The sequence below is a fragment of the Fringilla coelebs genome, assembly GCF_963513975.1.
Source record: "Fringilla coelebs genome assembly, chromosome: Z".
Lineage (NCBI taxonomy): Eukaryota > Metazoa > Chordata > Aves > Passeriformes > Fringillidae > Fringilla > Fringilla coelebs.
Window position 1 is genome coordinate 36309242 of NC_140031.1, and position 17948 is coordinate 36327189.

Consider the following 17948-nt stretch of genomic DNA (forward strand, 5'->3'; position numbering starts at 1 on the left):
TTTTATCTGCTTAGTTTACATCCTTTATTTCAAAAGCCTTCTCTCCCCTCACCTTTTTCTCTATTCTGTGAAATATGAAGTAGAGTTAAAAATGTTTAGGACTCTGACATTGCTTTTAATGAAACAAATAAATTGATAAATAACATTGTACTGTGATTATGACTCACAAAAAACTCATGCTATGGTTTTAATTCCTTTATAATGTAAGCTCATCATTCAAAGAAGATAAAAGTAAAAATTATGGAAGCTGATGCAATGCACATCTTGCAGAACGTCTGAAAGAAAATAATTTCATGTTCCTCAAAAGTATTTGTGAGTGACATTATTACTTTGAAATATTTTAACTTTATTTTTTTTAGTTTATATGAGTTTTGTTTAGTATTCTTTTTCTTTTAATCTATTTAGCCCAGAAAGGGTAAAAAGCAAAACAAAACCAATCAAAACCCAAAACTTCAACCCCAAAAACATAAAAAAGCAAAACAAAACAAAATTAAACAAATGAAAAAACAACAAACAAAAATCCAAACAAAAAAAACCACAAAGCCAAACCACAAAAGAAATAACAAAAGAATTTAAAAACATAGTTTGAAAAAAAAGCACATTTTTAGACAACAAGTGTTATTACATCAAATTTAGCCCAAAACCCAAGAAATTTCTCTAAAATATAGCAGACTTTCACCATGACCACAGGACATATATTTCACAAGTTACCTGACATCTGGTCTGTTGCCATGAATAAGAAAATACAAAGGTATTGATAGAAAATACCTTTTTTATTAAAAAGACGTAAGGAAGATTTGTTTGAACCAGTAAACTTTGTCCTACACTAGATACAGCTGGCAAGGATCAGCTGAAGAAATAGACTTGGAGACTGCTGCTGACTAGGAATACAATTGTTTCCATTACTTCAAAGACTGCTGAAATACAAACAGTGTTTTTCTTCCAAAAAGAATTCATTGACCAATTCAAGTATGAAGTAGCCTTACCATTTATCTCAGTGGATCTTCAGGAAGAGCTTTTTTTGAGGAAAGATAGGTGATATACAATATAGAAACACAAGTCAGATAACCACAAGATATATATCTGTGTGATTGTACTTAGGAAAAGAAACAACAGAGCGCTTTGCAGAAAGCCATGCAGAGGCATAAACAAAATTGATGATTTTCTAAATCTCTCTCCTGAGTGGATGAGGCTCTGGTCCCAAGACAATACTGGTGATACTTATTCTGCTCCTATGTGCACACAGCACCCTTGAGCAGCAGCAGATAAAAGATGATGTCTAAATTAGATATTAATTACTGAAACTTTAAATTGGATAACCATAAAAGTTACCCTGATCAGGAGTAACATGTAAGGAAGATGTTACAGAGGAAGACCACAAATGTCTGAAACTTTCCCTGCCTTCTCCTGCAATAACTTATTTTTCTTTTTAATATGGATCCTATGTCTGGTAGTCTGAATAGGTCTGCATGAAGTGAATTTGTGAGAGAGATGAAACAATGAACCATCACAACCGTCAGTGAAGGGCAGCCATGTCTTTGTACTTCCTCCATCTGCAAATTTCAAGAAGAGTGGTTATACCTTTAAGAGAAAATAGCCATTCTCTTGCTAACAGAGCGCTCTTGTGTGGAAGTCTGTTGTCCATGGATTGTTTTTCAAGGTGATTTAAATCCCTGCAGAGCTCACCACAGAGGAACAACCCTGATACTTCTCATGGGCATATTGCTGAGTCAGCCTGTGAATGTGCTCATGTTATACATCACTTTGGCACCATTAAAGAATTATAGGACATCACATGGTCTTGCAGAAATTAATCACTCCTTAACAGTCTGTGCTCATGTGTTTATGAAGTCGTTTAAAATATCTGCATGTAGCCATTAGTACTCTGAGGAGAGTGTATATGCAGTTAATGAACCACAGCACTATGTTACAGCTGAGATAGATGGCTTTCAAATTGATAATTAATATTTTGGATGATTGCTTTATGCTATCTGCAACGCATTGCAATGATATTTCCAATCATGCCTAAATACTGAGAGTGGCAGTTGCGTTCTCACACAAATACGCAAGTACTTACTGTGCCAAAATTATTAAAGCAGATATATCTAAATATAAAAATTATGTGCCTAATTCTCTTCAACTGCACCAAAAAAATGTATTTAAATAATAATGCCCTAGAAATCAAAGTGTATCTGCAGTGTTTTATTAATAAGGCTAGAATAAGTTTCACATATTTCCAGCCTATATTTATTTTCAAATTAACATTTTGAACACACCGCTCTAGAACATCATGATGTGTACAGAAGATATTCTGTTTCAGAAGCACTGAACTACACAGACGTCTTTTAATGTTAATGGTAAATGCATGTGTTCAGTGAGGCCCATTTGTGTGCAATTCAGACCATATTTAGTGGAGTTGGATTTGGGGGAGGAAATCCAACTCCAAACTTTTTTTTTTTTTTTGAAGAACAAAGCCAGCAGGTTCTTTAATAGACTTCTCAAAAGATAGTCCACCACAAAGTGTTCACCTTTTTTATACAATTCAACTTTTATAACTGAACATCAATTAGCCTTCTCAGTGAAATAAAAGACATGGGAAAGTGGAGATTCTAGGAAGTTCTTTGCACTAATCTATTCTTCTGTCAAGTTTTTAATCAATATTATACTTTATTCTTAAAGTGGAAAAGAGTGAAAGTGGCTTGGTGAGTTTTTTAATTGAAACAATTGAATTTTGATATAAGAAGTGCCTTAGAATGAGTTTGTAAGTTTCTCTAAATTTCAGGGACATGAGATAATTAGTACGCTTAAATATAATTATTAAAGACACCTTACCCTGAAATTTTGTCACTCATTTAAATCAATTGTACAAGCTTAAGGGTATAATAGATATTGAACAATGTATTCCAGAATTTAGTCAAAAGGACAAGCAAGTGTTTTGAAAAATATCACTGTATCTCACTGACGTGTTGCACATATGTTTATTGGAAATCCATTGAATATATAAGCTTATTTCTATGAAGAAACTTTTATGCTGCTTGCTTACTGACAGTCATGTTTTAAAAGTTAGTGAGGAAATTTGGTTTTACCCTGAGTTAAAATTTTTGGCTAATGGTTGCCATTAGAAAATGGGATTGACAGAGTAATAATGTAAATAACCACATTTCTCTAAAACCAGAGGTACAAGAGAAATTTCTGCTTACATCTTCAGGAATACTTCCCCTAACTCCCAGGGTTCCATCTCTGCCTTTCTGCAGGGCTATATGGCTCTTTATTCCTGTTTTTCCTTGTCATGTGGCTCTTTATTCCTGTTTTGCTTCCAAAGCCCATTCTAACAATAACCTTGCTCTTGCATTTGTTCTTACATTGGTTAGTGAAACCATCTAACATGCACAAATTAAATCTAAGGTTTTGCAGCTCTTTTGCTTTGGTTGTTAATACCCCATGAAGTGCAAGAATATGGCTATATACACACTTATATCTATATAACTCTCTTTTTTTCTAATAATAATCCTTGAACTAGAAAAAAGAGCAGATTTTTCATTTTATTTTCCTCTTTGAAGAAATTTAGTACTTCTAAATGGTTTTAAATGTGAATTTCACTGAAATAATGTGAAGTCCACTGGGCTGCTCCGATGGTGCGGACACCCAACTTCCTTCTCTCTGGCAGGATCTGTATGGACAGATTTGAGGGCAGGTCTAGTGAGAAGAAACTGGAGGTGCCAATACTGCACATCTACCCAGCAGCTCATTCCTGCTACTGTCCTGGTTCACCAAGTCTCCTCTTCTCCCCTATCCCCAGAGGAGCAAGTCCTGCTTGAAAGCCAGAGGATTTGTTTCAAGACCTCAGTCTTTCACCATGATGGAATCCCAGGCAGTTCTTGAGTTCCTGAGCAACCTGATGAATGCACACTTTCAACAAGCCATGTCAGGCTCAATGAATAATTTTATTTTTTTTTTTTACTGATACAACTTTTTGGCTTTAAACTGTGTAATGAACTGAGTATAACACCCAGCAATTTCAGGTTTTATAAAAGCACAACATACAATATGCTGTCAACCCTGACATATTATTCTCATGCTACCTAATCCTAGGCAGATGCCTAGTCTAGTATTCATACTTAAGTCTGCTGCAAGACTTTCATTACATATAAAAGAAAATCTTCTGAGCTTTCTTCAAAGCCCAGTGAAATTTAATTGCAACTGTCTTAAACAATATGTAAAGCAGTTTTGAAAACAGGCTTTTGTTGGGTAGGCATGACGCATTAAAACTAAATTGTAGAAGTTATTAGAGCAAAGCTTTAAATACAGCTACTATTTACCGTCCTGTATCTGACATCTAGAGATGGACATGGACATCAAGGCTACCTCTGGCTTTGAACTATTGCATTAGATGTTTTTTTAACTTTCTAATAGAGTATTATACAAAACCCATCTCAGTTACCATAAGCAACCGTGTCTAATTTATTAAGCAATTTGGATGACTAGAAGAAATCATAATATCAGAGCAGTTGAAGTCGAGGGCACTGTGTCTCTTGCACGTAGTTCAGGGATTTATTCTGGAAAAAATTTAGTGTGTAACTCTGTGCTGGGTATCCTCACAAAACACACAGCTGGGGACTGTCACTGGAAGAAGTGATAGCTTGGGCTTTACATCCACATTAGGTGAGCACATGGAGCTGAGCTATCAGTTTAGCTTTCCCTTGTAAGAAGTTTAGATTGTGTCGAAGCAACTGGGGCAACAGCTTCAAAATCATATTTTTGATCTGAAATAGAATGCTTAAATTAATTTTGAATGAATTTTTAAATTCATTGTGTTCTGGTTTTAGCTGAATTTTAATTACAAGAAAAAAACCCCACAGCTTCTTGTATGGACTTTATTATTTCAGCTTTGTGCCCTGGCTTCAGTCAGAAACCACAAAATTCTATGAGGATTTCACAAGTTTATATGTGATTTTAAAAGCTCACTGTAAAAGAAGGAACAAACCAAACCTATAAAAAATCGACAAAACTGGTTTCTGGGTAAAGAGTAGAGCCCCATAAATGCTTATTTGATTTTGATATAAAAAGCTAACAATAATTTCATAAACTGTATTTAATCAGAAATCTTATTTCCAGGACCAATTATGCGCAACGGGGAGAAGGAAGATTATTGTTAAACTGTACATTTCCAATTAAAAGCTTTTAAAAAAGCAAAAAAAAAAAATGCAGTGTATTAGCTAATCTTTTACTCTAGTATCTTTGCTTGGTTTAATTTCTAAAGATATTATGAATGACAGTAGTTACAACAAACAAGCCACATTTTTGCAAGCAGATCCCCAACTCAGGAACAAGTCAACAATTCACATTCATGTACTCATGTACATGCACTCTTCTGAAACAGAACCTGGAGTCTCACTGCTTCACTGTGAAGGTATGCTTCAGAGAGATTTGCTTTCCTAAAGCTTTCTCTTTTCTATTACCTGTCAAACCACATGTAGTGAGGATTGAAACACTCCACATAAAGAAAAAACACTGAAGGAAGTATTTTTGACAATGTAACAATTTTGTCCCCAAATTTTCTTTGAATCTTGTCCACTCTGTTTCCTAAATCCAAAAAAAAAAAAAAAAAAAAAAAAAGGAAAAGTTGGGAAAGTTTAAAGATAACTCTACAAGAAGTCAACCAAAATATATATAGCTTGCTTTGCTAGCACAAACACTAGGGGATCCCACAGTGAAGTGCTGTGAAAAACTGGTTATATCAGACATATAGGATGCACAAAGTCCTGTAGTGGATGTGCAAGAAAAGCCAGACTGTGTTTTTATTTTGTTGGACCTCCAAGGGGGCTTTACAGAATCAAGGAATTGTAGAATGTTAAGGGGCTGGAATGGACCTTAAAGATCACCTAATCCCAGCTTCCCCTACTGTGGCCTGGGACACCTTCCACTAGACCAGGTTACCGAAGCCTTTATCCAACCTGGCCTTGGACATGGCCAGGGCTGGGACATCCACGACCTCCCTGGACACTGTGTCTCATCTCCCTCACAGTTAAGAATTATTTCCTAATATCTAACCTAAATTTCCCCTTTCAATTTGTACCCATTACTCCTTGTCTTGTCACTACAGCTCCTGATGAGAGACATCCCTCTCTGGCTTCCCTGTAGGCCCCCTCCAGATAGTGCAAAATATTACAGCCCATTTAAATAAAATTTTTTTTCAGTCTTGTACTTTCAAAATCAGATTCCACTTTCAAGATATTTTTAAATGAAATCCTTAAGGTAAACCAAAAAACAACATATCATCCAGGGATGTTTATCCTGAAGAGTTCCCTTCCAGACATCAGTTATGCAGGACATGAAGATAACTGCCAGTTTGATAACCATCATGAAGCTTCCTATCAAAGAGTTTGCATTTGAGAGTGAGAATTAAAGCAGTAGGAGATAGTTCATGCGAGAGAACTCATGCATGTCCCCTTTTATCTACAAACAAATGAACTATGAAAGAATCACACAGCACAACAAGGTCACATGAGAATTTGAGCAACTGTGTGTAACAAGCTAAAATTAACTACATGCAGAAACTGGCAGTTTGAGACTACCTTCTGAAAAGGAGAACAATGGGGACCAAAGAAAGTCACCCAAGCTACTTAAGACTGATAATATTTGATTCCCAATTAGTGGTAGCTGAAGATGCTGTATTTGTGCCCACAAAATCTTAAAAGAGCTAGAGACAAAGGTGAAGGAGGAAATAGGAGAAATATTTTCTTCTTTTAACAGATGGTGAACTGTAGCAAAAATGCATACCTTTTCTTCACAGAATGTTACAATATAAGGCAACTTACTGCAGGGTCTGAGAAGTGTTTTTCCTTTAGAATGTACCATAATGATTCTTTTTCTCCATTTTTCTGTGTTTGTTTATTGATTTCTTTGCAGCTGCCAGACAACAATTCATTTGTATCTGAAGTAGCAAAATAAGGTGGGAAATAATTTCCTCATGCTATTTCTGTGTTGCTTCTAAATCTAAGCCTTCCTGGATACAAACTCCACTGCACAGCCTGGGAAGTGAATACAACCTCATATACAATCATTTCATGCTTCAGTTATGCTTGATTTTTCATGCTCTTTGAACCTTAATTTAACTGTGAAGTTCACTTAATTAGAATTTGGGCTTCAGGAGTGCTTTTAAAGAATGTGTTTGTGTTTTGATTTGTTATTTAATCTTGTTTTCCAAGGGTAATGAAGAAAATCAGGATTGAACTGAGTGGCCAAGTATAGCAAAAGGAATTTCTTTCACATTTCCTTCATCCCTACTTCATTAAACTGTAATATTTCCTTGTTTGAGGCATTACCACTTTTATTCCTTGTAGAGTACTTGCGGCTGATATGCCTCATCCCAAGAAATTATTTCAATAAAATGCAGACTTCAAGTTACCTCTAAATTTAACTGCAGTACTCTATCAAAATGAACTTAATATAATAATGAATTCCTGAAATCCACGACTTGTCAATCAAATAATAATAACTTATATTTCTGAGCAAAGGTAAATAAAAGTTACATGCCCATCAGAAAAAAAAAAAGAAATCAAGAGTTTTGAAATAAATATAAGTTCTCTCATCATCTCTAATTGTCACTTGCTGTAGATGTCAAACTAGTAGAGTAGCAGAATCTAATTTCCTTGTTTGATTCACCATGAAATTAAACTGAACTGACAATTTTTATTTTCACCTGGCAAATTCTTCCAACACTATTTAAATCTAGCTAATCAAGTACAGTTATCTGCTGCACACACTTGTCTCTCTTACCACACCTCTGATTTGCAGTATCCCACATCCTCAGCTTCCTCTGACAGCCTGGCATTGGAATACATTTACAGTCTTGCAAGGTGTAAAGGAATGCACGGACATAGTTAGCAAAGCTGCCAGTGAATGTACAAAGTCATAGATCTACTTCTGAAAGATGATGGGCAGGAAGGAAAAATAAAAGTTTTAGAAGTATGGGAAGCAAAACAAGCATTCAGAAAAAATCTCTACTTAAATGCATGACAAACATTTCTAATTTTTTTTCTTCATAAATAAGTAGTTTATTTTTGTTAATGTTTTGCTCATCAAAAATATGGGAAGCAATAATTGATATCTAAACTGTCTCATATTCCTTATGCGTTAAACATTGCAGATGCAGTACATCCATTACACAATGAATGCAAGGATATCTCTGAATTCGGCGAGCTGTAAACCCAACTCTGATGTCTCTGACTGCAACAACTCAAGTTGCCTCTAAAGGGATGGGTCTGGGTATCCATAAATTTTATTTTCCCTCAATAAATAATTCAGAATTTGAAGACCAGTGGTCCCATCTCCCTCTGAAACAGAGAAGAACCAGGACTGTGTATAATATGAAAGATATTTGACCTCTTGTACTCCCCTGTAAATTAAAGCTTCTCTCCTTTTGACATTGAGAGCAGAGGCTGTGATGCATGCTGTAAATAGTGAGAAGGAGTTTGTGTGTACTTGGCTGTAAACTCATAAAATGTGATTATGCTGGGGAGCAACCTGCTGGGGAGCAACCTGAAGCCTTTGTTTCCTCCTTCCTAGGACAGAAGACACACAGAGCATCAGAGAGCAAAGTATTGCTTCCTCAGCTCCCCATTACACACCCCTGTTACCAGTGAGAGGAGGGAGAGATGGGTCACTGGGCTGCAATTTCTTCTTTGCAGTTCCCCTGCAGTGAGGCAGCTCATTGCAGACTGTATTCCTAGGGCAGGACCTAGCTTAGCCACTGTAGCAACTGCTTTCTTGGCAAATTTTATCCAAGGACAAACTGTTCTATTGTGAAAAAAAAATCCGCAAAGATGTTAAAGGGAGTGAAAGACATCAAAGGGATTTTTTTTAACTGTCCTCTTCACCATTAAAGAAACACAGATATAGTTATTTTGGCTGACTTAAATGGCAGTTTTGCTTTACACTGTTTGTTCCCACACACCCGGTTTCTTCTGTTAGAAGCTGCATGACACCCTTAAGTTTCCCTTCTAATGAGGTAAATCTGCTAAATGTTAGTGAATAAAGGTGGAATAATAATATTTCACAGACAACTTACATTAGACCAAGGAGAAAAGTGTCATCTGTCTTTGGACAGGATGAAGAATTCATTCCCTTGAATCGAGAAGTTACAAATAAAATTTCATAATTACCCTGTATCTAATCACAGTGCCATTCCAGATGGATAACTGGGCCCAAAACATATTGTGGAGATATTGGATATTGTGGAGATACTTGCATATTGTGGAGATAGCTTGAATATTTTAAAGGGAGAATTTTTCAGATTTTTAAGATGCTCATTTTCTGCCTCCTAGCCCACATGCAAGCTCTTAATAGCACCACACACTTTCCATTCATTCTTACCTGTCTGCTTTACAAGTTCTTTTTCCTCTAGCAAAGAAAATCACCTCAGCTCAATAAGCTGTGAACAATTTTTCCTCCAAGACTGCCAAATTGTTTCAGCTAAGACCACAAGAGTCTGTTGTTTCCAATATTTCCTAACTGCAGTGATTTTCTTTCCAGGAACATTTCCGTTGCCTTCTGTCTTTCTCCATCAGCCTTCTCTGAATTTACTCCCTACTTTTGGGCAATTCAAATCCTTACATGGCAATGCAACAGAAGGGGCCTCTAGCAGATTATTTTATTTTAAGAAACTTTAGTCTATTTAACCAATCTCGTCAGAATTTCAACTTTATATTGCAGATATTAAAGGAAGTTTAACTACTGCAAGTACTGAAGTTAGTACAGGATGCTGCATAATTTCCACAGTTTTAAAATAATGCAATATTTCAATCATTCTCTTGTCCCGTACAAATAAGGCAACTTAACTCATCCTAACTGGACCTTTTGCTGTAGAAACACCATATAAATGTCAAGTTGATACAGAATGAAAAGTGCACTTTTATATTTTATATTGTACTTGGAAATAATACCTACTCTTTTGTTGGAAATGACATAATAAGTGTATATTCCTTTATGAATGCTTTTTCTATTGAGTAAATGAATTCAGAAAGAGAAGACATGCATCAGATTCATGCCTGGTGGTACTCCTTTGAAGTTTATGAAGTAAAAGCATAGATTAATTCGGCCCCACACACACATACAAGTCAGATTGCCGGGGAGTTAGACCAACAACACTATTTCATGGTCTAAGCCAAGAGCAAGTAATGAGAAAAAGACAATGGTTTATTTTGGAAAAAATGTCTTATGCTTCTAGTCTCCTGAGAGTTAACAACATTATTTGTCTTTTAAAAAGAAGTAGGTTTTGGAAGCTATTGAGAATAGAGAAAGTATTTAGAAGCTAACTTCTGTGTTTGGGAAAAGAAAAAAGGAAAAACAATGAAATGTAACATGGAAAGTTTATTCCCTCTGCCACCACAATTAGTGTACTACCAGAATTAGTGAAGCAGTCTTTTAAGACGTGGACACTGCAATGAGACCGATTCCTCTAGTACTAGCCAATGAAATGCAGCTGAAAAAGTAAAAAGTTGCATGTAGTTACAAAGCACACTATTTCCTGAAGCACCACATGGGTTCAAGAAGCACAAGAAACCCAAAACACTAGAAAAAACCTAAAAATTCAAATATTGGAAGCCAAATCACACTGCCCTTGCTTACCCAAATACTTCCAACTAATTCCGTATGATAGTTTTCCAAGTGTGGTTGGCAGACTTGAGTGTACGCATTTCCTTTTTCAGTATCTGAATAATCAACAACACACAGTCACACTTTCCAACAATAAAAATAGATTAGAATTTAACCCTTTGTGGACATCATACTTAAGAGTGCATATTTAGGTCCTAGAGAAGAAAGAGATGAGTTTATCTTCATTTATTTTACCTGATTTCATGTTGATGATGTTAATGTTAAAGATATTAACCTTCCACCATTACAGGTAATTTTAATGTCACTGTAACTGACTCTCCATACTGCAAATTCACTTCAGTAAAAAGATGACCGGAAGCTCCTAATGGTCTAATAAATCCTCCTTCTACTAAAATGTAGAATGCCAAATTTATTAATCTTCTAAATTAATTCATGGTCTTCACAACACTTTTACTTCTAAACCGCAGACATGTGTGTTTAACAGATTGACTGTTAGATGGATAAAAAACTGTCTGGATGGCCATGTCCAAAGAGTTCCTCAAAATCCAAGTGACAACCAAGAAGGAGTAGTGTTGCCCAAGGATCCAGTACTATTTCAGAAATTGATAAATGACATAGTGGGTGGGATTGACACTACCCTCAACAAGTTTGCAGAAGACGCCGAGCTGAGTGGTGCAGTGGATTCACCTGAGGGAAGGGACACTGTCCAGAGGGACCTTGACAGACGTGAGGATTGGAAGTACTCTGTAGTCTCTGTGGAGACCACGTTGCACCTTTTCAATTTATAAAGGTGTTCCACAGGAAAGACAAAGCCAGACTTTTACCAGGACCCATAGTGGTAGGAGAAAGGCTAGCAGTCGATTGAGACAGGCTGCTAGGAAGAGGTTAGACTGAAAAAGCTTGCTGAGAGAATTCATGGAAGCCCTGTCATTCAAAGTGTTCATAGTCAGGTTGGATAGGGTTTTGAGCACCCTGACCTTGTGAAAGATGTCCTCAGTCGTAGCAGTATGGTTATACTAAGGTCCCTACTAACCCCAATAATTTTGTGATTCTATGGTTCATGTAATTCTGCACTTTTACATTGGTGACGGCCTATAAGGTCTATAGTGTTTACATTTCTTAAGAAGAAATAAGCAAAATCCTTTCCTCTACTTAATAGGAAATGGGCCTGAGAAGAAGAGGAAAGATCCTGAAGCCAGTTCTATCTATTCACCAATGTCACCGAGATGTTAGCAATTAATTTTTCACTGTGTTTTTTTCATGAAAAAAAAGTCTTTCAAGCACTTTTCTTTTTCCTACTTACAGTACATATTCTTTTGGATTAATTAGGGCAGTGGGGGTAATTGACAGGCTTTATATTGTTACAATACATAATAGGCTTTAAAATAAATTAGAGGAAAAAAATACTAATAAAAGGGGAAATGCTCTTTAAACTTCCTATTGATGGCTGTTATTGACATAAAAAACCATCTATTTGGTACTTTAGGGAAAACAATCATAACATGGTTTATGTAATCCTTCCTTAGACATTCAATAAGGTTATGTTGATTCAAAGCTTTTCTTAATGATAAAAATCCTCAATAAGCCTTGCATTATGAATCATGTGATTACACGCAAAAGAAAAAAAGAAGTTGATTGCATTTTTTTTCTGTCAGGAGCATCATGACAAACATATATTTTAAATTCAAAGTGCAGCTGCATCAAAAACAACATGCAGACTTCCTGCAATTAACTCAATAAATTCATCACTCTGCCTTAATTACAATGCCACTAGCTAGCATTAACTTGAGCTGTAGTTCCAAGATGCAGAAAGATGTTCCTGTCCTCCCACAGGCTAACCCTGTTTCTTCTCATTTGTTAAGCTGGTTTGTTTTGCTGGTGGGGGTTTTCTTGTTGTTTGTTTCAGGGTTTGGATTTTTCTTGGGGTGCAGTTAAGAGGGTTACTTCATCATTTTGTGGGGGGGGTTGGGGTTTTTTTTAAATCTGAATCTGTTTTCTTAACCACTGTACAACGTGATTCTTTCAAATGACTCTTAGTTCACATAAAGGAAAACATAGTTGGAGGGGAACTATTTAAATTGCCTTCACCTCTCAAGGCCATTTTAAATTTACATTCAAATTCAGCATTTTTTTTAGTTGCAAAAACACATTTAGAGAACATAAAATGAAAGATTTTAAAACATTATTTCAAAGGGAAAGTCTCCTTAGACTCAGAATCACATATAACAGTTTAAACTTTTGATCAAAGACAACATTTGCAGCATGCAAAATGATACATGTGAACAAGACAAAAAGGTTATTTGAGTCATCATTCACTTCAATATCAGAAAGATAGGTACGTATATATTGATATAATGCTTTGCCCCAAATTTGCTTTATAATTTTTGCATATTTAAAATGTGTGATGCATGGTTCAGGTTTCAAGCACCTTTTCAGAGAGTAAAAGGATAGTCTAAAGTATATTCAATAGACACTACCTCTTTAACCATCAAAAACTTACAAGCTGCCTATGCTGATAAAATTCAATGTTTGGCATGTGGCAGAACATGAAGGAACATGTCTTTAAAGAAGAATTATACAGTAAATTTCTCACAGTGTTTCTGTACAATGTAATAGCTGCAAACATTCCCCCTCCCACACAAAAAAACCCCAAACAAACAAAAAAGAGAAATCCCCATGAAACCAGGAAAAAATATTTAAACAAGAAAATTATTCAAACTTACAAGTGAATTAGGAAAAACAGACTTAAAAATTAAACCCAAAATTTCATAAGCAGGTATTAAAGAGGGCACAATGGTTTTTGAAATGTCTGTTCGTCTTTAGATGTTCAAATCTCTTAAGTACTTTAAATTTCCTGTTTCCTCTTTTTCTAGGTTCTTATTTTCAACAAACAGCATAAGAAAGTGAAGGAGCTTGTAAACTTTGCACTTATATGGGAGAGTGAAATCTAGGAGTAATTGTGCAGTTGTCCATCACAATTCATAAGAGGCTGGCATTTCTTTTTGATGGGAAGGATAACTGTCACACAAAAGGATGAGCACTGAAATGAAGTTTAGTATCCTAAAACAGATGGATGTATCAAACAGTCTTGTACTTAATGACTGCTATAGCAAATAAAGCCATTATAGCAGTCTTTGTGAAAATGAGCTCCAGAATAAATACACATTTGAAACAACAATTAAAATACCAGTATGGTCAGAAAAATTATTTCACTAAATAAAATATTCCTAACTGCTTATCTAGAGCTTATAACCACCTACTTAAAATCTTGAAGAGCACATCCAGAGTTATTCTGGTGCTGTCCCCAAAGCCCATTGCATCTTTGTAATATCAGCCTTTAAAAAAATGTAGCGCTATGCAATTTAATTTTGCTAGCAGAGTGCACAAAATTAACAAATGAGTTAATAATCCTCTAATTTGATTTCTGGCTCTTTTCTCAGCTTTTAAGCAAAACTGAGAGTAAAGCTTTTACTGAAAGCTAGTATGTCTGTTTCAGTTATTCTGCAGTAAGGAACACTATAGAGATATTCAAAAGCCATTTGGACATGTCACAGCCTTGAGTGACATGCCCTGGAGACTCTGTTTAATGAACTAGATGACCTCCAGTGGTTCCTCCATCCTTACCCTTTCTGTGATTCTGTGAAAATGATTTCACTGTTCACAGCAGGGACAGTCACCTCTCCTTGGGGTCTGCTCATGTTTCCTGAATGTACTCAATATCTATGAGCTAATAATTGTGTGACAGTAAGAAGAGTTCTGGGAATATTAATTCTCCGTGTTCAGCATGGTCTTGTTACCTTAGTGTCATAAAAACTCTGAACTGTTGGTGTCAGTCCCTCATTTACAGTTCTAACATTGCTTAAGGATAATGGAAAGCCTTACACAAACTTGTAAAGCTTAACAAGACAAAGGCTTTTTAAATGGGCATTTTATGTGAGCTAAGTGAGGGGTGAAGCCTCCAATAATAGTTCATATTTCATGGGGACTTGGTTTTCATGAAATCATCTTGGTGTCACCTTTCATTCATAATACAATATCAGTTCATTAAAATTCAATGCAGCACTGAACTTGGTCAGACTGAAATGGAGCTGACAAACCTCATGTCTGATGCACAGATAACCAGACCTTATGAAGGTGAAACTAGTTTTCAGTATCTGCACTGTTCACTTGATTGATTCCATCTTAGAAGTCACGTGGCTTAATGTTGCCTGCATGGCCTGCCACTGTCATGCAAACATGACCTGATAACACATTGTCAGGAGTACTCCAGAGAGCTTACAGCAATCTAAAATCTATTCACAGAGTGTGAAGTTCCATCTGAAATGTGCATATTTGATAAGCAGTTCCTCTTCTATCTTTCATTTTCAGAAAGTTAATCTTCTGTGCTCGACTGAATCTTGTGTCAAAACGAACTAGCTAAAAAATGCATCAGGTGGCCCAATATCACTGAGCCCCTGGGAACAGACAGGTTTCCTTTCCCACCCCCGGACGGCAGCATGAACAGGAGCAGCAGGACGTTGTGCTGCTCAGTCCCTTTCAAGGAGATGCACTTTCAGGTATCAGGATAAAAATCCTTTTGAATTCAGTTCTATTACTGTCTGGTCCTTAGGGTTAGGCTGAGGTACAGAATATAAACCATTTTTCCTCTTGAAGAAGTGTTCTTAGCAAGTGGGCTGTGCTGTGTATGAAATCTATTTTGCCCATGTAACGTCCGCGCGTAATCTCAGTATTTCCCAGAACAATTCCAGGCAATGACAAGTTCCATGGATTATCACAGCAGTGCTTTGCTGCACCTCTAGCACTCAGCATTTTGCTGTCTGAGTGTCTGTCCCCACACTGTCAGGGATGACCTTATCTTTCACACCACACCAATCAAACCTGTGTGATAACGCCGGCTGCCTCTGCTATTTATACTGAAAGAAAACAATCAGTTTCTACATTCACGTACCCAAATGTCAAGCCATAGGACTTTATGTGGCTTACAATTTGCTAGTCATTCACTAACCTCTCCTGCATAAATCACTCCTGAATATAAAGCAGTAATATCTTAGTTTTTATGTGAGAAAGAATAGTTTGCCCACATCATCTCAGGAGTTGCACTAGTATCTCACAATACCCCATGAAACAGATGCTTACCCTTGCTTCTGGAAATAGTCTGGGAGAGAAAACTCCAGAAAGACAGCCTGAGTTACAGAAATTCATTCCTAGGGCCGCTTTAACAAAATTTAGTATTTCTTGTCCCATAAATCACCCTGAAGGAAACTTCCCTGGTTGCTTCAGCTATTTGACAGCAACTCTATGTTGGTTTTCTGGATTTGCAACTATTCCAAATAAATTTTTCTGTGTTTTCTAATTATTTGATAGATTAAAAAGAGGGAAAAAAAGTGGAAAAATTAAGGATAAAATATCAATATTTTATTTACGGGTAAAAGGGCTGATTATGCAGTTTAATCAAAGCTGCTGACTGACCTTGGTGCAAGCACTAGATAATGCTGCATAGTACAACACACCAAGGGAGGGATTGCAATTGTACTGTTTAAATTGTATGAATGATATTGGAAAAATTGGTCCTGAGCACTATTAATTTTCTTTATTACTTTACATGTAGTCAAAGAAAAATTCTCTCAAAACACATTTTGGTAGAAAGTAACACACAGGAAAAATCAAAGTTTCCTTCTTTAGAAGTTCTCACATCTGTTTTCTAATGACAATGTAATTTTGCTGGAGTGATCAATGAGGGATTTTGCCTTTTGAGATGTGTGCTTCCAGATAAGATGGGAAGAGATTGCCCAGCACTCACTCCCATTGGGAGTAAAATGCCCAACATTTTCCCTCCCAAACATATCATGTCAGTGTTTTGTGTCTTTCAAGGGTTGGAAGCAAACCATGGAATCAAAAGAGGGGAACCCTTCTCCAGCTTGACTCTCAAAGACGACAGCAAACTGCAGAGGCTGCAAGAGGTACCTGTATGCCACTGCCACTGTACAGTATTATCCTCTTACACATTCACAGATCTGCTAAACATTGTTGAACAAGAACTAGCTGCAGTGTTGTGATGAGTCAAGTTTTAATAGGAAGCAAGAGCTGTTTTTCTAAGTGTTTGAAAGGGGTAAAATGGAAGAATGAAACAATGATATTTTATTTTCAGTTTAGCCTACAGCAGTGACTTGACAGTGAGACCAGTGAACTCTCTTAAAATTATTTTGAAGCTACCCTGAGGCAAAAAAATCATCAAGATGGAAGAGCAGAACTAAAACATAAAAACAAGCTTTTCAGCGCAGAGCTATCCTCCCCATTAATCACACCAGCTGAAAGACATGCTTTGCTTCTGTCCCCCTAAACTCCCTTTAAAATTACTATTTATAGTACATGTCATACAGTCAGCTAGATCTACTAGGCCTTTTTTTAGTATTTAATCATACAGATTATTTTCAGCACACTACTGGATCTTCCACATTCAATCGCAGAAATACCACATAAAACACTGCACTTGACCACAGCTTGTCTGAGATTTTAAAATTTAAGTTCCTTGTAAGAGAACAAGGTCCAAACTTACTGAAAGTCAGCTGTTCAACATTAAAAACAAAGAAACAAACAAAACCACAAAAAAAAAACTGACAAAAAGCTGTGCCAGAAGATGCTAAATACTCCCAAAACCAAATTTCTAGCCATATTTCAAAGCATTGACACCTAGATTGTCACATTACATACAGGTAATTGACAGGCAAAATTTGGGGTAGACAATTGAAATACCCAGTCCAGTGAACCTGCTGATTGGAGATGGCAAATTCCTCTGAATCAGGTCCTCAAGACTAAGTAGAACTTGGAATAGAAATACAATGCTCAGGACAAGAAGGAATTGAAGGACTGGTTGATTCAGCCATTTTGTCTGATTGACTGACCTGCTAGGTCCTAGTGGTTCTGGTGACACTAATTGTCAACACTGGAGATTATTTCTCTTGTGATGTGTTTTCAAATCCTCAATTATTTTTTAGAAGTCTCTAACACATACTCATTTTGGGTTTTGGCCCATATGAGAAATGTAGTATATAGCCAGATATACACCATTAAAATCATACCTGTGGGGTACAGGAGATAAGAAGGTCTCACAGTAAGTTAAGCATGAAGAAGCAAAGTCTCTTTTATCTCTAAATGTACTTCAACTTGCCTTAAACCACTTCATAAATTATAAACCCCTTCTGTATTGGACTGTAAGAGGTTATTTCTGCTTGAGATTTTGAAGATTTCTAAACAAAGGCCTTTATAAGACAGTGCTACTTTTCAGTCTCAGCAGCACTCACCTGCTGTTTCACAACTTTTCAATAGCTACA